Source organism: Canis lupus, chromosome 22, assembly GCF_048164855.1.
Source record: "Canis lupus baileyi chromosome 22, mCanLup2.hap1, whole genome shotgun sequence".
In the NCBI taxonomy this organism is placed as follows: Eukaryota; Metazoa; Chordata; class Mammalia; order Carnivora; family Canidae; genus Canis; species Canis lupus.
This window is the reverse complement of record NC_132859.1, coordinates 48054677-48074706: the sequence shown is the minus strand read 5'-3', so window position 1 is coordinate 48074706 and position 20030 is coordinate 48054677. Positions and strand designations below refer to the sequence as shown.

At 40.1% G+C, this 20030-nt stretch overlaps 1 long non-coding RNA gene across 3 annotated transcripts in view; it reads left to right on the top strand.

The window, feature by feature from the left end:
* The window catches only part of LOC140614293 (uncharacterized), a 210182-nt gene extending 192713 nt beyond the window's left edge, over positions 1-17469 (top strand). For all 3 annotated transcript variants that reach the window (XR_012015196.1, XR_012015197.1, XR_012015195.1), the window contains 2 exons: positions 8439-8538; positions 17177-17469. This is a non-coding gene — a long non-coding RNA (uncharacterized lncRNA). The remainder of the gene's footprint in view (positions 1-8438; positions 8539-17176) is intronic.
* The last annotated feature ends 2561 nt before the right edge of the window (positions 17470-20030 follow it).

Below are 20030 nucleotides of genomic sequence, written 5' to 3'. Positions count from 1 at the left end.
GTTTCTTTGTGTGACTATCATCTGTTTATCACATGGATCCCCTATCTAATGCATGTTGTGAAACAAAGGCCTTTAGACAAATCTATGAATTACCCTGAGAATAAGGTATTTCAAACTCATCAAGGACTACCTCATTGTTGTTTCTCTGTTTAAAATGACAATAAAGCTGAGAGGTGAGAAACATCTGTATGTGTGTGCCTCATGATGAAGCGTGAGCTGGGGAAGGACGTGGATCCATTTTGTCCTCCTTTGTAGATACTTGCACAGTTTTTTTCCATGATGGGGTCTTGCTGGACAAGGGGTGTGAAGGAGCCAACACCTTGGTTTTGCCATATTGTTGCCATGAGAACAAATCATTATATATCCTTGGGTCTCTTTTTTCTTATCATATCACTGTATATTTCCTTTACATTGTCTTTTTAAATTTTCCAGAGAATCATGTGAAGTAGCAGATCATTGCTCCTGTGACCACATTGATGTAGAAGCAACAAAGATAGCGAGCTGAGACTAACACTGTGTTCTGGTGATTCCTATTCAGATCTCCTTCCATCACCATGTATGCCAGATCTCTGGTTATGTTTATTAATTTGAAAAATGACTACTTTGGCTGGATGATTTGTCATTAGCTCAGTTTGCTTATCCATGTAATCGGTATAGTAATAATTACCTAAATAGAGCTATTGTGAGGATTAACATTCGTAAAGTGCTCAATATGGGATGATGTATATATTAAGAGTAGGTCCATGATATTTGACAATTTCTATTCTGAAAATCATGTCCTCGTCAATTACATTTAGAGGGAATTGGCTTCTCTAGTTACTATTGTGACATTTTTGCAACAACAGCAAATGCAGATCCCAGGTGTCTATTTTAAGCAAGTGTTTGGCCATTCAGAATAAGAGCCATTGAGTAATTTTTTCTACTCATTGAGTAATTTTTTCTACTCATTGAGTAATTTTTTCTACTCATCTTGCCATTTGGAAGTTGGTGTCTGATCAAGAGGAGGGGGCACTCGAGTCATTTTAGAGTTACTCCATTGAAGTGTTGCAGGTAACAGATACCTCAACTCCAAATTGTGATTGCTTAGTAGTGGCTACTTACAGTGCTGCTTTGGGAAGGATTCTCAGGCTTTATCCAGACTCAGTTTGAGAGGGAACTGTAATTGGTTAATGATGTCTGTAGTGAGAATTGGAGGTTGAAGCAATAATAGCAAAGCACCATATTTTACATTCACAATGTTTGAAAACAATGTAAACTTTGTATGGAGGCACAAAAACCCCTGAATAGAAAGCAATTATAAGAAAGAACAAAGCTGGATCCATCACATTTTCTGATTTCAAACTATATTACAATGCTATAGTAATTAAAAATTAAAACAGTGTGGTACTGGCATGAAAACAGGCATATAGACCAGTGGGAACACAATTGAAAGCCCAGAAATAAACTTATGCGTATACAATCAACTAACCTTTGAAAAAAGGCTCCAAAAGCATACAATAGGGAAAGGAAAGTCTCTTCAATAAATCATGCTGGGAGAACTAGATATCCATAAACAAAAGAATGACAGTGGACCCTATCTAATACCACTTACAAAAATTAACCCCAAATGGATTGAAGACCCATAAAAGCCCTGGAAGAAAACATAAGGAAAAATATCTATGATATTGGTCTTGGCAGTGATTTTTTGGATATGATGTCAGAAGCACAGGCAAAAAAGCTAAAATAAATAAGTGGGACTATATCAAACTAGAAAAGCTTCACAGCAATGGAAACAATCAATAAAAGCAAAAGGCAACCTATAGAATGGAGAAAAATATTTTCAATATTTTCATATATTTGATAAGTCAAGTTCCAAACTATATGAAAGGATCTCATGTAACTCAATAGCAAAATAAATAAACAAGCAAACAAATAAATAAAGGGCAAAGCATCTGAACAGACCTCTTTTCCAAAGACATACAAATGGCCAATAGCATTAAAAGGTGCTTAACATCATAATAATCAGAGAAATGCCATCAAAACCATAATGAGTTATCAACTCACACCTGTCAGAATGGCTGTTATAAAAAAGACAAGAAAGAGCAAGTACTGATGAGGATATAGAGAAAATAAAAGTTTTGTGCACAATTGATGAGATAGAAATTAGTTTAGCCAGTGTGGAGAACTCTATGGAGTTTCCTCAAAAAATTTAAACTAGAGCTAGCAATCCCACTTCTGGGCATATATCTGAAGGAAACAATAATCAGTAATGAAGAGATATATACACCTCCATGTCAATTATAGCATTATTCACACTAGACAAAGCATGGAAAGAACTTAAGTGTTCATCAACAGGTGAAGTAATAAAGACAATGTGGTATATATCTACAATGGACTATTATTTGTCTATTATTTGTCCATAAAGAAGGAAACCCTGCCACTTGCTACAATGTGGATGAATCTGGGGGACATTGTGCTCTGTGAAGTAAGCCAGACAGAGAAAGTAAAAAACTGTATGGTATCACTTATATGTGGAATAATAAAAAATAAAAAGCTAATCTCATAGAATCATAGAGTAGAATGGTGGTTGCCAGAGGTTGGAGGGTGCAGAAAATGGGGAGACATAGATAAAAGAGCACAAGATTTCACCTATATCAGTTCTGATGATCTACTATTACAGCACAGTGACTATAGTTAAAAATGTAGCATTATATACTTGAAATTTGCTAAGAGTAAATCTTCAGCCTTCTCACTAGGACAAAGAAGAAAAAAGAGTTAACTACATGAGGTGACAGATGTGTTAATTAACTTGATCTTGATGATTGTGTTGCAATGTGTGTGTGTATAAAATAATCACATTGTATAATCTAAACATACACATTTTCATTTGTCAATTATTCTTCAGTGAAGCTGGAAAATGTGCTGGAAAGTGTGCTAGATGATTTTTGAAAAAGGTAAACTAAGTATTATTTGAAATATGCACTAAAGTGTACTCCTTACTTAATTTGAATGGCTTTTTCTAGTTACTTTCTTCTTTAATACACTTGTGATTGTCCACCTTAATCGAAAATTAAGTTTTAATTTGGAGAGGACATTTTGGATTCTGAAGAATTTGGCAGGAAAAGGAAAAATGAGCCTGGGACAAGCAATGAGGTGGGGGTTTGGATTTATTATTCTTTCTTTGCCCTCCCACATTTTCTCTCCCTATTCTGTTGTCTGTGCTCTTGAAGGAAGACCCATATAGACTATCTCAGTGGGCTTCCTTGCTCTTCAGCTTCCAGGTGGATTTGGACAATGGTAAGCCCTATACTGGAGAACAAGAAGATAGAGGCTTTGTCTACCCCCTCTGTGTCCCTGCCATCAGGCCTCTGTCTGGAGCTGTGCCTTTCATGACTGTATGGCCCACTGTGTGGCCTTCCGTAGTCTACCTTCATGGAACCTCAGGAGTGCTATTTCTTTGACATGTCCCATCAGACATGGGGGCAGAAAAGGGGTTTTGCTTTCCTCTTCTCTGACTGCTACAACATTTCTTGTTGATTTCCTTAACCTTTTCCACAATTCTATAACTCCTACCTTCAAAGAATCTCTTCATCTTAGCTATCCATCTGAATTGAATTCTGAAACTTGACGGGACCCTGCCTGATTCAGGGTCTTATCTGATCCAGATGGAGAATGAGAATCATGGTGAGCGAGGGAACCAAAACTACCTAGAAGGAGCAGAGACAAATGTGCAGGCAGGGGTGACCGTCTAGACTGTGCTGCCTGGTAAAAGAGCCAGTTGTTGATTAATGAAGGGAAGAGAGCACAGAAGACTGAAATCTACAGATGGTTTCCAAATCTCAATTTCAGCAATAATTTTAACTTCCTGATTCCTTTGAACTTTATTTTTTTCCTTTCTCTTCAGATAAGAGCTGCTAATAAGGAAAAAAATGGACTGATTTAAATTTCACCTTCTTTAATTTTTTCAGCGCAGGCTGAAGTAGAGCTGCTCGTGAGCAGTGGAAAGACAACAAGTGTTCTTTGGAGGGGTGAGAAGGAAGGCTGGGGAGACCAAAGCCCCTGCCTAAGTGGTAAAATTACAGAGAGAGATGGTCTGTATTCGGATGCGCTGGGTGCTGTAACACACAACCTCCAAATCTCCTTTGCTTAACACAGTATAGGTGTAGCCTCATCCACTGCAGAGCCCAATGCAGTAGTAGACAATGGTGCTGTACTCTATGTAGTCAATCAGGGACCCAGGACTGTCTGATCGTTTGGGTTTCTGATAGAGGTCTCCACTACATCTTCTGTGTCTGACTTGGAGACAAGGAAAGAAAGAGAACAAGAGGATTGTGAGAGAAGTGCCAGGCCTGAAGGCAGCATATAAGTTCTGTCAATGTAAAACTCAGTCACGTGGTCTCATTACATTATAGGGGAAGCTGAGAAATGAAGTCTAGCCACATTCCCAAGAAGAAAAGAAATAGGATGAGTGAACACATAGGAACACCACCAGATCCTTTGTCCATGTTGGTTGGGAGCTCACGGCTCTGAATTGGGGAAAGACCTCTTTCCTCAACAGTGTCTGTGCTCATTCATGGTCTTACTCATAGCTCTTGATTCATCCCTTCCTTGTCAAAGTTCAGTTAAGGTCAAGGAAACTCTTTCTGATGATAACTGACTCTTTCTGAAGGAGGGAAAAGGAGAAAAAGAACTACTATTTCCTTATAGTCTAGTACTCATAGTCTAGAGGAACTGAGCTTCAAGCTTTTCAGATCTGGTTTTGAAACTTTGTTGTGTCATTCATCTATTCTGGGCCTGCATTTTTCCAACTGTGAAATTAATTAAAAACCTTGTCTTAAAAGGTTAGTGTGGTATTGAGGATAGTGGTGGTCATAGCATACAGGTCTAATGTCATATTAGTCTATAACTCTTGGTGGACTCAGAAGTGGAAGGAAATGTTCAGATTTTGCTTCCAATTCCTATAACTCATGAGAGTTGTTAACTTAAAGAGGAATCAAGTTTCCTGATGCTGTCTCTTTCCTGAAAATTGACCAATAGACATTGAATTCAGTTATGGCCTCTTACAAAGAGTATAGGAGTAATGACAATGACTAGCCATTTCTCCTTTTCTGGAACAAAACTGAGGTTTGGAAGGGCATGCCCAACTGTCTGATTCTTGGTCCATCCACATTAATAGACCAAGTGGATGGCTGTTGGAACAGTGTTGGGAAAAAGAATTGATGGGAGCAATTAGGGCTGATTTTGACATTTTAGAGCTTAGATGACCTTGTGGAAATTTTTTCCTCTATTTATCATTGAAATACAATAAATAAAGATAATTCTTAATTCTCTCAGCCCAAATCTGTTTTAGTTTGTGTTACCTAGGACTTCAGGGACCATGATTATAGTCCTGATTATTGGAATAGTAAGGGTGCTAACCAAATGGTATGAAACAAATAACCCTACTTAGTAGTTACTAGATGCAGGCACTTTCAAACATGTTTATTATTTTTGTCTTGGCAGACTTAGGATGAATCCAGCACCAGCTGGCTACAGAGTGAAGCCTTTTCCATAGTACAATGCTGTCCTTTGGTTGTGTAGCAGTTAGTGCTATAAATTCATCAAGTTCATGTATCATGTGATGAGGTGCCTTTGTTACACTGCATGGAGATCATGTAGCCCTTGTTACTCTACTTGATAGTTGGGCAATGACTGGGGGTGACTGTTTCCAAGTTTTCATTGGGAATGTTCCGTATTTCACTTTTAGTCTTTTAAGTGAGCTACTTTCTGTGGGTCCACTTTCCAAGCACAGCCAGAGTCCCCAGTTTCATGATTCAGAGTGGATCTGGCTGTCCAAAGTTGTGTGTCAAGGGCCAAGTTTCCCAAAGGAGTTCAAGAGGAACACTAATGTTCTAGCAAAGATCTATATCAGGGTGGGGAGAACAAGCCTGGAGAGCAAAGGAATAGAACAGGGTCTGGGCTTGTCAAGAGGGTCCTAGAGACTTCTTGGAAGTTATTTGATATCCAGGACATAAAAGTCTCAGAAAGACCCTAAGTTCACTACTCCGATGGGAAGACATCCACCCTTTTTGTATGTTCTGGGCAGGAGTAACCTTGGTGGACAAGGTGTGTCTATTCAAAGTCTTAGTGTCTGTGGCAGCTATGGGCTCTAAAGTAGAGACTGGCTGAAGCGGAACAGCCCTCCCCATAACCCTGTCCACAAGAGCAAGGACAGGTGAGCAAGGACCACCATACAGATTTTTTTCCTACAGATTTTTAGGAAGTGGAGGAAGGGTAAAGGCTGACTCTTGTTTGACATTTCTGCTGATCTCCTTCTTTCTTACACTCTACTCAGGAATTCAGAACTATAAGGAATTGCTTTGTTAACCAAATGGGCAATTTAATGAATACTTGAAATCAAAAGAAACACCTGCAATATCTTTATCTGTGTAATTAATTAGCCTATGTCTGTGAAGTGTTCTGAGCATGTGAAGTGCCAAGGAAATCTTATGTTATTAATTATTATTATACATGGGAAACATAACTGGATTCTTGACCTCCATGCACTTAATGGTTCCTGTTTAATGGTGTGTTAATTGTAGCTTTACTTTTTGATAAGCTTCGATTCTTTTTAGGTGGTGATATATTGAAACACTTTTTCATGCCTTTCAAGACTTTGCTTTAGAAAATCAAGTTTTGAAAATGTGTGCAAGTGTTAGCGGCAATGAGGAGCAACTGAATGTGCCTCAGGGGGAAGGGTGTGTGGCTGCGCAAGAAGCAGATTTTTAGAAGATACACCTGCCAGCATCATATTAAATTAAAAGGGGAAAAGAAGAGACACACTTAGGTGTGAAATAATGAAAATCTGAACAAAGGTAGTGACTAGGAATTGGGGACTGTATGATAAAGAGAGGAATTTATTATTTTAGGAAGTGTTGAACATCATGTCCCAATGGGCCCTCTGGTGTACTAGGGAAAAATTGTAGGTAGCTTAATTCCCTCTGTTAAAAATAAAAAGGAGTCTGGGGAGCTGGAAGTAGCTTTGTAAATGGATAGATGCAAAATGAATTTGGAAGGGGAGCACCACAAGATGCCAATGGGCTTGAAAAGGAGATCCCCTGTGGCAAGTAAGAGCATGGGTCTGAGGCATGAGGCTGGTTTTGTCCAGGCCCAGGTTAAGCACAGGATGGTCTAGGAGTCAAGTTTGTCTGCTAATCTGTACTTTGCTACAATATAACACTCCTTTGCTATTACTATTAGTAGTCAGTAAAAATATGACTATACCCCTCCATGTTGTGGGGATGGTATGTTAGAGAAGTCAAGGTGTTCCATCCCTGGTCAGCCACAAGCAGAGAGAAGTGGAAGTTGAAAGATCAACATGAATTGAGTGCAATGTCAGCCAAAATGGATTCATGTGATTCTGGGAACAAAAGCCAATAGGAATTCAGTAAAGTCTTGATCAGGGCATGGCTTTCCAACAGCTTGTGAGATGGGATCAGGCTAATCTTATTTAATGTCCAAAAACCCAAGTGACTACAGCTGTATCTAGATATCAAAAGGAAAGCAAATCCTGGAATTGGAGATACTTTCCAGATTGAGCATTATATGCAGAGCCTTATGCAAGACAGAACCCCATTGCCTCCTTCCAGTTTTGTCCCATGTATATCCATTTGTTATATATATATACACATGTATATGTATATATATAACCTTTCTTTTCAAGAATAGACACCCATATCTCAATGAGACAAACTGTCTTTTCAGAGCTTTTAGAAAATCCTGTTTCCCTCCTCCCAGAAGCATTTGGTTCTGGATTACTCTGGGTTCTTAATAGGATAAAGTCCATATAACTACTCTGGATAGTTCTGGACTTTTAATGAGATGAGAACCAGAGACACTTGTCCCAGACCACTTTTGGCTATTAATGATGTGAGGCTAACAAAGGACGGACTAACTTCATTTTTCTCAAGCTCCCCAGAGCCCAGATATAGCTCTGCCATTCCAGAAAATTTATACAGACAAGAAATGCAAACATATGGATGAAGTCTTTCAAATTGCTACCTTCTTTCCCTAAGGCCTCTCTACTTCTATTTTTCATGTTGTTTCTTTCTTTAGTGTGTGTGTTGGTAGGCATTATAAGTGGAGAAGTGGAGGTGGAAAGCTGGGTGGGTAGCTGCTTATGAATTCTAGACCTGGACTTTTGTCACTAAATAGCTATGTGACCCTCGGCAAGCCACCCAGCCTTTCCTTCTCTGCCTAGCTCTGACAATCTACCTATCTACTGTATGGACTTTTATGAGATTGCTTTGTTTAGCTGCCTCTACTGACAAAATGCTCAGGGTAACTGGTCATTTTATCCGCCAGAACCAAAAAAAAAAAAAAAAAAAAAGAGTAACAAACGTTTTCTTCCACAAGAACACTGAGGAAAGATACTACATTACTGATTACTTTAATAACTTGAGGTGCAAATGTCTTCCCAGCCTGGCCTCTGGGACTCACGTGTGAAATGGCTTGAGTGTTGGAGTCACTGCCTTATTGGAGAGAAATTTCAGAAGTCACCACCCCACTCCAGGAATGAAGGTAATGTCAAGGATCCTAGGCGAATATCCCAATATGTCTCTATGTTTCTTTCTCTCGCCATCCTAGGATGCAAACAGGTTGAAGACAGGAGCTGTCTTTAATGGAATCTGAACAGTGCCTAACCCCTGTGGATATTCATTGAATGTTAAATAACAACAGTGATCATGTAATAATGATGCCCAGCTCACTGGGGAGAGAATACCAAATAGGTTGGAATTTTCCCATTACTGACAGTCAGCCCAGGAGCATCCTGAGGTGAATTTAAAAACCTCGGCAATTCGAGTCACATTTCCCATAAGAAATACATCTTCTAGCTTGGAGTAATTGTTTGGTTTATTGCTGGTTTACTGTGTGATTTGTTAGTCTTTGTTTAAATCTTCCAGGTCTGGAAGAAAGATATTGTGCTTTAATGATAAATAATCTCAAAGAGAGAGAAAAAAATCCAATCAGCTCCCCTGGCCAGTATCTTTTTCCTCTTTTTCTTCATCCATTATTTTTTTTTCCAACTGCATTAGTGTTCTAAAGTAAATTATTACCATATGAGCTCAATTTAAAGAGCTGCTATAGAAAACAGGCAGCCACAAGCTATTAAGAAAATAACCCTATTTCACTTTTGAGTGAAAAGGAAAAAAAAAATAATTCCATTCAAGATACAGAATACTTTTTTTTTCTCTTTTTTTTGTATTTTTTTATTGGAGTTCGATTTGCCAACATATAGCATAACACCCAGTGCTCATCCAGCCAAGTACCCCTCTCAGTGCCCGTCACCCAGTCACCCCCACCCCCACCCACCTCCCTTTCCACCACCCCTTGATTGTTTCCCAGAGTTAGGAATCTCTCATGTTCTGTCACCCTCACTGATATTTCCCACTCATTTTCTCTCCATTCCCCTTTATTCCCTTTCACTATTTTTTATATTCCCCAAATGAAAGAGACGATATTTTGTTTTACTTTCTCTGATTGACTTATTTCACTCAGCGTAATACCCTCCAGTTCCATCCACGTCGAAGCAAATGGTGGGTATTTGTCATTTCTAATGGCTGAGGAATATTCCATTGTATACATAGACCACATCTTCTTTATCCATTCATCTTTCGTTGGACACCGAGGCTCCTTCCACAGTTTGGCTATTGTGGACATTGCTGCTAGAAACATCGGGGTGCAGGTGTCCCGGCGTTTCATTGCATTTGTATCTTTGGGGTAAATCCCCAACAGTGCAATTGCTGGGTCGTAGGGCAGGTCTATTTTTAACTCTTTGAGGAACCTCCACACAGTTTTCCAGAGTGGCTGCACCAGTTCACATTCCCACCAACAGTGTAAGAGGGTTCCCTTTTCTCCGCATCCTCTCCAACATTTGTGGTTTCCTGCCTTGTTAATTTTCCCCATTCTCATCCCTGGGTGGCGCAGCGGTTTAGCGCCTGCCTTTGGCCCAGAGCACGATCCTGGAGACCTGGGATCGAATCCCACATCGGGCTCCCGGTGCATGGAGCCTGCTTCTCCCTCTGCCTATGTCTCTGCCTCTCTCTCTCTCTCTCTCTCTCTCTGTGTGACTATCATAAATAAATAAAAAATTTCATTTTCCCCATTCTTACTGGTGTGAGGTGGTATCTCATTGTGGTTTTGATTTGTATTTCTCTGATGGCAAGTGATGCAGAGCATTTCTCATGAGCTTGTTGGCCATGTCTATGTCTTCTTTGGTGAAATTTCTGTTCATGGCTTTTGTCTATTTCATGATTGGATGGTTTGCTTCTTTGCTGTTGAGTTTAATAAGCTCTTTATAGATCTTGGAAACTAGCCCTTTATCTGCTATGTCATTTGCAAATATCTTCTCCCATTCTGTAGGTTGTCTTTGAGTTTTTTTGACTGTATCCTTTGCTGTGCAAAAGCTTTTTATCTTGATTAAGTCCCAGTAGTTCATTTTTACCTTTGTTTCCCTTGCCTTCATAGATGTATCTTGCAAGAAGTTGCTGTGGCCAAGTTCAAAAATGGTGTTGCCTGTGTTCTCCTCTAGGATTGTGATAGAATCTTGTCTCAAATTTAGATCTTTCAACCATTTTGAGTTTATCTTTGTGTATGCTGTAAGAGAATGGCCTCGTTTCATTCTTCTGCACGGGGCTGTCCATTTTTCCCAACACCATTTCTTGAAGAGACTGTCCTTTCTCCAGTGGATAGTCTTATCTGCTTTGTTGAATATTAGTTGACCATAGAGTTGAGGGCCCATTTCTGGGTTCTCTTTTTTTTTTTTTTTTTTTTTTCATTTCTGGGTTCTCTATTCTGTTCCATTGATCTATGTGTCTGTTTTTGTGCCAGTATCACACTGTTTTGATGATCACAGCTTTGTAGTACAACTTGAAATCTGGCAGTGATACCCCGGCTCTGGTTTTCTTTTTCAATATTCCCCTGGCTATTTGGGGTCTTTTCTGGTTCCACATAAATCTTAAGATTATTTGCTCCAACTTTGTGAAGAAAGTCCATGGTATTTTGATAGAGATTGCATTAAATGTGTAAATTGCCCTGGGTAGCATCGACATTTTCACAATAATAATTCTTCCAATCCATGAGCATAAACTATTTTTCCATCTCTTTGTGTCTTCCTCAATTTCTTTCAGAAGTCTTCTGTAGTTTTTAGGGTATAGATCCTTTACCTTTTTGGTTAGGTTTATTCCTAGGTATCTTATGCTTTTGGATGCAATTGTAAATGGGATTGATTCCTTAATTTATCCTTCTTCAGTCTCATTGTTAGTGTATAGAAATGCCACTGATTTCTGGGCATTGATTTTGTATCCTGCCACACTGCCGAATTGCTGTATGAGTTCTAACAATCTTGGGGTAGAGTCTTTTGGGTTTTCTAGGTACAGTATCATGTCATCGGCAAAGAGGGAGAGTTTGACTTCTTCTTTGCCAATTTGAATGCTTTTTATTTCTTTTTGTTTTCTGATTGCTGAGGCTAAGACTTCTAGTACCATGTTGAATAGCAGTGGTGAGAGTGGACATCCCTGTTGTGTTCTTGATCTTAGGGGAAAGGCTCCCAGTGTTTCCCCATTGAGAATGATATTAGCTGTGGGCTTTTCATAAGTGGCTTTTAAGATGCTGAGGAATGTTCCCTCTATCCTTAAACTCTGAAGGGTTTGATCAAAAATGGATGCTGTATTTTGTCAAACGCTTTCTCTGCATCTATTGAGAGGATCATATGGTTCTTGTTTTTTCTCTTGTTGATATGATTTCTCACATTGATTTTTTTTTACAAGTGTTGAACCAGCCTTGCATCCCAGGGATAAATCCCACTTTATCATGGTGAATGATCCTCTTAATGTCTTGTTGGATCCTATTGGCCTGTATGTTGTTGAGAATTTTTGCATCCGTGTTCATCAGGGATATTGGTCTATAATTCTCCTTTTTGGGGGTCTTTGTCTGGTTTTGGAATTAAGGTGATGCTGGCCTCATAGAGTGAGTTTGGAAGTATTCTATCCTTTTCTATCTTTCGGAACAGCTTTAGTAGAATAGGTATTGTTTCTTCTTTAAACGTTTGATAGAATTCCCCTGGGAAGCCATCTGGCCCTGGAATTTTGTGTCTTGGAAGGTTTTTGATGACTGCTTTGATTTCCTCCCTGGTTATTGGCCTGTTCAGGTTTTCTATTTCTTCCTGTTCTAGTTTCGGTAGTTTGTAGTTTTCCAGAAATGCATCCATTTCTTCTAGATTGCCAGATTTATTGGCATATAGCTGTTCATAATATGTTTTTAAAATAGTTTGTATTTCCTTGGTATTGGTTGTGATCTCTCCTTTTTCATTTGTGATTTTATTAATTAGAGTCTTTTTTTAAAAAATAATCTTGGCTAATGGTTTATTTATCTTATTAATTCTTTAAAAGAACCAACTCCTGGTTTTGTTGATCTGTTCTACAGTTCTTCTGGTCTCCATTTTATTGAGTTCTGCTTGAATCTTTATTAACTCTCTTCTTCTGCTGGGTGTAGGTTTTATTTGCTGTTCTTTCAGCAGTTCCTTTAGGTGCGAGGTTAGTTTGTGTATCTGAGTTTTTTCCAATTTTTTGAGGGAGGCTTGTATTGTGATGTATTTCCCTCTCAGGACTGATTTTACTGTATCTTAAAGATTATGAACGGTTTTATCTTCATTCTCATTAGTTTCCGTGAATCTTTCTAATTCTTCTCTAATTTCCTGGTTGACCCTTTCATCTTTTAGCAGGATGCTCTTTAACCTCCACGTGTTTGAATTTCTTCCAAATTTCTTCTTGTGATTGAATTCAAGTTTTAAAGCATTATGGTCTGAAAATATGCAGGGGACAATCCCAATTTTTGGGTATCAGTGGAAACCTGATTTGTGACCCAGCATGTAGTCTAATCTGGAGAAAGTTCTATGTGCACTTGAGAAGAATGTGTATTCAGTTGCATTTGGATGCAAAGATCTGTAAATATCTGTGAAATCCATCTGGTCCAGTGTATCATTTAAAGCTCTTGTTTCTTTGGAGATCTTGTGCTTAGACTATCTGTCATATGCAGAGAGTTCCGTGTTGAAGTCTCTCAGTAAAAGTGTATTATTATCTAAGTATGTCTTTACTTTGGTTATTAATTGATTGATACACTTGGCAGCTCCCACATTAGGGGCAAAAATATTCATGATTGTTAGGTCCTCTTGTTGGGTAGATCTTTTAAGTATGATATAGTGTCCCTCTTCATCTCTTACTACAGTCTCTGGGATGAACTTTAATTTATCTGATATAAGGATGGCTACCCCTGCTTTCTTTTGAGGACCATTTGAATGGTAAATGGTTCTCCAACCTTTCATTTTCAGGCTGTAGGTGTCCTTAGGTCTCAAATGAGTCTCTTTTGGACAGCAAATAGATGGGTCCTGCTTTTTTATCCAGTCTGAAACCCTGCATCTTTTGATTGGATCATTAAGCCCATTCATGGTCATCGTAATACCTATTCAGTCCCTGTTTTTGTGGATTATTTCTTTGGGCTTCCTGTTTCTTTTAGAGTCCCCCTTAATATTTCTTGCAGAGTTGGTTTGGTGGTCACACATTCTTTCCGTTTCTGCCTATCTTGGAAGGTCTTTATCTCTCCTATTCTGACTGAGAGCCCTGCTGGATAAAGTATTCTTGGCTACATGTTCTTCTCATTAAGGACCCTGAATATATCCTGCCAGCCCTTTCTGGCCTGTCAGGTCTCTGTGGAGAGGTCTGCTGTTAATCTAATAGTTCTCCCCATATAAGTTAGGGATCTCTTCTCTCTTGCTGCTTTAAGGATTTTCTCTTTATCTTTGGAATTTGCAAGTTTCACTATTAAATGTCGAGGTGTTGAACAGTTTTTATTGATTTTAGGGGGGCGGGAATCTCTCTATCTCCTGGATCTGAATGCCTGTTTCCCTTTCCAAATTAGTGAAGTTCTCAGCTATGATGTGTTCAAATATGCTTTCTGGTCTTCTGTCCCTCTTGGTGCCCTCTGGAACCCCAATTAAACATAGATTTTTCCTTCTGAGGCTGTCATTTATTTCCCTTAACCTTCCCTCATGGCCTTTCAATTGTTTGTCTCTTTTTTCCTCAGTTTCCCTCTTTGCCATCAACTTGTCTTCTATGTCAACTCACTCTTTCTTCTACCTCTTTAACTCTCATCGTTAGGACCTCCAGTTTTGATTGCATCTCATTTAATTGATTTTTAATTTAGACCTGATTAGATCTAATTCTGCAGTCATGAAGTCTCTTGAATCCTTGATGCTTTTTTCCAGAGCCACCAGTAGCTTTATTATTATTTTTTTCTCCAGTAGCTTTGTAATTGTGCTTCTGAATTGGCTTTCTGACATCTAATTGTAATCCAAATTCTGTAGCTCTGTGGCAGAGAGGACTGTTTCTGATTCTTTCTTTTGTGGTGAGTTGTTTCTAGTCATTTTTCTCAGGGCACAGTGGCTAAAAATGAGTTGTACTGGATAAAAGGAAGAAAAAAAAGAAAAAAAAAAGAAAGGGTACCCTTTGGTTCTATATACTGTAAATCCCTGGAGTTCCCTGGAGCTTTCCAGTGCTGGGTGGTCAAGAACTTGCTCTTCCCCTGTCCCTGCAGCTGGTCTTCTGGGGGAGGGGCCTGCTGTGCTGACTCTCAGGTGTGTGCACCTGGGGGAGCTGCCCCGCCCCCTGCCAGGTGCCGGGCTCAGTGGAAGCTGTTTACCCCATGAGGCCCCTGTTCCCTGGTAGCCCTGCTCGGTCCCAGACACAGGGTGACACGCGGAGGAACCACCACAGTGGCGGCGGCAGCTCCCCAGCCCTGGAGTCAGCTCCCCCAGTAACTCCCGCAGCCCCCAGTCCCCACGGGCCTGGATGCTCCCGGGGTGGGGGCGCCGACCTGCACAGCTTGGGGGCGCCTCAGGGCAGGAGCGTCCTCGCTGTCCTGTGTCCTCCCCGCCTCCGCCCGACCCAGGGGAGCGCAGGGTCGTGGGCTGTGTCCCCCGCGCCCTGGGCTCCGGGGCCTGCGCTGCTGGAATCGCTCCCGGGGCGGCTCCCGAAGGCACAGGGCGCAGCCCCCCCACCCGGAGCCGTGGCCTGAGCCGCTCCAGAGGCCCCGCGGGGCGCTGTCCCCCGGGCACCTCCTGTGTTAGTGACCCCGGGACCCTGGGGGCCCCCCCGCCCCTCCCCGGCTCTGCCCGAGTCCCTGCGAGCGCCTTTCCTTGGGGAAGAATCCGGCGCCGGTTTGTCAAGTTCCTGCTTCTCCCCGGCTCCTCGCGGGGACCCTCCCCCACTGGATTCTTTTTTATTTTTATTTTTTTCCACCTTCCTTTTTTCCTTGTTAGAAGGAAAACTTCTCTCTATAGCATTCCAGCTGTTTTTTCTTTAAATCTCAGGTCGAATTCGTAGGTTTTCAGGCTGATTTGAAAGTTACCAGGTAAGTTGGTGGGGCCGGGTGACTTGGGGATCCTACTCCATCGCCATCTTACACATGGTTCCCCTACTTTTTTTTTTTTTTGAACCAGAATCTTTCTCTATAGTGTCAATGAAAAGGAACTGTGGCCTTCTTATCCTCCCAGCTTTTCTCAGTTTAGCCCCAGTCTTATTCCATAGTGTCCTGGAGGAAGCTGTCAGAAGTCTTGGTTGAAAGCTTTCTGATGGGGCCATTAATGGTTGGTGTGGAAAAAGCCAGGTTTAGTGGGTGTGAACATGGCTTCTTTTTTTTTTTTTTCAATTTTTATTTATTTATGATAGTCACAGAGAGAGAAGAGAGAGAGGCAGAGACACAGGCAGAGGGAGAAGCAGGCTCCACGCACCGGGAGCCCGATGTGGGATTCGATCCCGGGTCTCCAGGATCGCGCCCTGGGCCAAAGGCAGGCACCAAACCACTGCACCACTCAGGGATCCCAACATGGCTTCTGTCTTAAGATCTGCCATGCTGTGTAGAGCACAAACATCTTGACAAGTGTTTAAACACTGCTGTGGTATTACTGGCCTTGTGCATCATTTGTTTATTTATTTATGGTTTAGTAAGTGCCAGACATTTTGCTAAGTGACAAGGATATAATAAATAAGACACAATTTTGCCTTAAAATGGTTGCATCATAGAGATGAGTACACAATTATAGACTCTCTTGATGAATATAATGAAAATGACAGATACAGCTTGGAGGTGGGCTATGGGACCACAGTAGGTTTCTGGAGGAGGTGATATTTGAGTTTCTTTCAAGGACAAATAGGAATTTGCCAGTTGGAGGGGGATTAGGAAAGAAAATTTCACTGTAACATCTTTTTTGCTTTCTGCCTCTTGAAATCTAGATAGAATTATTTTACCCCACATTTACAAATATTGCCAATGTCAAAGGGGAGGCCCTTTCATGGCCATTTCTATTTCTCTGTGTATACCACGAATTCTAACTAATTCTAAATAATCAGGCACCTAAAATGGAGCTTATACTGGGTTGGGTGCTTTGTAACATCTTGTTTTAATTTTACTCCTATATTTAACAGATGAGGAGGCTGAAGTCACAGAGCAGATAATTCAGAAAGCCTAGTCTTTTTTCCAAAATCTAAGCTCTTCATACAAAACCAAAACAAAACCGAAAACAAAAGAGAAAATCTAAGTTCTTCTCACTATAGTAGTATGTTGCAAATTAAAAAGAACAAAAATCTATATGGTCTAAGTGGAAAGATATTCCAGTCTGACCTCTCCACTTTCTATCATGAAAGATCATCTACCAGGTTTATGGTATTTGCCTGAATAGAGAAGTACCATTATTATTATATTTGAACAGGGTTATTTGTTATGCTTGCCTTTTATTTTTCAGTATTGTCAGGCTTTGAAGTGTACATTTTATAGTTCATTTCCATTTCTTATGAAAGACACCTTGATGTTTCTGTGAACCCGAAAAGAAACGTGAATTCCTAAGCCAGTTGCTAATAGACTTTCAGAGATACTGAGCAGCATGATGCCAAGGTAGAAAGACTGGAACCTTCAGAGTCTCCTGCTCCTGTGTAGACATTATGACATATAAAACTTTATTCTGAAGTGTCTATTTAGGGCTTTTTCCCTCAATGGGTACACCCAAATTCAAAGAAGAGTATTAGGAAGTTTCGAGCTGATCATCAGCCCTAGACTGGTCCTAAGGCAAAGACTACTGACTATGATAATGTTTTTTTCTTCTTCCTAGGTATATGGCCAGACTGTATTTCCCAGCCTTCCCTGTACTTCACTGTGGTCATGTGACTGCATTCTAGCCAATGGATTGTGGGCATCCGTGATGTACATCATTTCCAAATTTATCTCCTAAAATCTACCATGAAGGTTTCTCCATGTTCTGCAGCTTTTCCAAGTGTCTGGAATGGGGATGACTTTCAGGGTGATCTTGGAAGCCCTGTGGTGAAAATCCATGATCAATTTTTTTCCCTGAATCACCACGTGGAATAATCCATTCTCTGCCAAAAACTGTTAGGTGAACATGGAATAAACTTCTATTGTACGCCTATCATTTTTTGTAGGCTTATTTGTTACAGTACTTGGTGTTATTTTAAATGCTATCTGCCATCATTTTTTTTTTTAAGATTTTGTTTATTTATTCATGAGAGACACAGAAAGAGAAAGGCAGAGGCACAGGCAGCTAGACATTGTTTCCGGTACTTCAGGATCACGCCCTGAGCCGAAGGCAAACACACAACCACTGAGCCACCCAGCCAACCATCATTCTTTGAGACTTTATTGTCATAATCTTCATATACGTGTCCTGAATTTTGCAATTTATGCTGTGGGGAGCTCAGCAAGGATAAATTTGGAGGAGTTTATGAGGCTTTAAATTGAAGTATGTCACCCAGGTTACATTCTTCAGGCCAGATCTCTGCCTGTAGCTGGTTTGCATGACTTGTCTCCTAAGGGCTTTACAATCATGGGGATGGGATATCATTCTGACTGTGGTCTAGCAGAGACCTTTTTCCTTGATTGATTTATCAAAATGTTGTTTCTGTGGAAGGGTTTCTGGTGAGGTTTCTGGCCACCAGGGCCTGCTATCTCTGTGTCCTTATTCTTTTTCTTCTCTTGAAGAGTTGTCTATTACAGTGGCTTAATTAGCTCTATTTTCAAAATTTTATTCAGATAATAGGGTGAGAATCTTCCCGCTCTCAGAAGTCAGAGCTACTGAGTGAGAGCTATGTTTGACAGTGGGGAGTAAAGCTATTTCTTCTTTTGCTGATACATAAAGTATATATCAGTGGAAGGTACTGGCAAGGGCCTCGTGTCAGTGAAATGCTTTCTAATACTAATTTAATTAGAAAAATATGTTTATATGTTGTCAATGTTTCTAGAGTTCTTTGTAAATCTGAGGGTTGGGGACAGTTTTCTTGGGTAGATTAAGGGGAAACCTGAGTCCTTCTCTCTTGGTGTGTCTGGCCCATATACAGACAATAAGCCAGGAAAAATCTTTTACTGGGCAAATCCAATTCTCATTTTATTAAAATGATCCAGAGCATGACTCAAAAAGGAGTGGGCAGCGTGGTCCATGACCCTGTTACTAGAGACTGCAGGGTCTGAAAACTAGGTTAAATGATTGTTTTCTATGTGATTCTGCATTGCCATTTACTTCTTATTTCTCCAGACAAAAGAAGGTTGAAGTGGGAAGGATGCCTGTGTATTATGCAGTACTCATGGATGATATCTTCATGATACGTTCTTTCTATTTCTGGGTCCTGGCAATACAGTGCAAGTGGGTAGGAATAAGACCACTTAGCAGTTGGGAATTTTTAAAGTATGTCTGATATTATATATTATCACTTTTATACCCATATTTCCAATCTAGCATGTTACCACCCAGTCTGAATTGAATAGAACGTTATTGATCTCTCTAGACAGAGGCATCTCTTTTTACTCTTCTGGGTTTCCTATTTAGGGTGAGTATTTATAACAGAACATCCCATGATTCTTCGCATGTGTACCATTAATATGTTGTTTATTACTATTTGGAAACCTCTCTGAGCATTTGTCTCCACTCAACCAGAATACTCCTGACACCATCCCTAGGCAGCAGTAATAGCCATATTACTTAGGAAAGGCTATGGGTTTCTTACCTTTTAAAAAAATATTTTGTCTAAATAATTCTTTCTAACCCTCATTGAAGTTCTTAAATTGATTATCCTCATTCATAGACTCTCCCAGGGAAAATTGGAGTAGCTTCCTTAATAATTGCCCTTTCATTTAGATCATGTTGAATTGTCTCAACTTAAATAGTGACTGCTAAGTTACATCAGTAGCAACCAATCCTTGAAACTATTGGAATTCAGATTGTACTTTTAACTTAACCAGTACCAAAACATTTGTTGTATATGCCATCAAAGGGTCCAATTGCCCCTGGAACCACTTTGTCTTTCTAAGTCTGAGAACTGGCGAGAGCCAATTCTGTACTAGAATGCATAACTTCGTGGAAAATCGATGTCTGATAGAACTCAATGGCAGACGAATATTGAATGTCTTTAATTCTGTCTTGATAATTTCTAGCTGGAAAATTGTATTGGTTTTCTTCTGGAAATTATGTTGGTTTAGTTGTATCTGTAAGAAATCACCATAAAGGGGCTGATTTTCTTTCTTTCTTTTTTCTTTTCTTTTCTTTTCTTTTCTTTTCTTTTCTTTTCTTTTCTTTTCTTTTTTTTTTATGTGTCTGGATGGGATTCCCTCCTCCCATTGTTAAGAGAGCTTTTTTACAAGGTAGTTCAGGCCTAAAAAGGAGACAGACATTGTTTTTAGCATAATCAAGTAGAGGAGGTGTGCTAGTGGGGTAGTAATCTCACCCAACAGCTTGAGTTGATCTGCTTGGGCTGGATATCTCACACTCTAATCAGACCCAAATAGTGGTCCTTTCCCTCCTCCTCTGGTTTACTAGGCTACCTTCTTCCTCTTTTTTTTTTTCTTTTTATTTATTTATTTTTTATTGGTGTTCAATTTACTAACATACAGAATAACCCCCCGGGCCCGTCACCCATTCAACCCACCCCCCACCCTTCTCCCCTTCCACCACCCCTAGT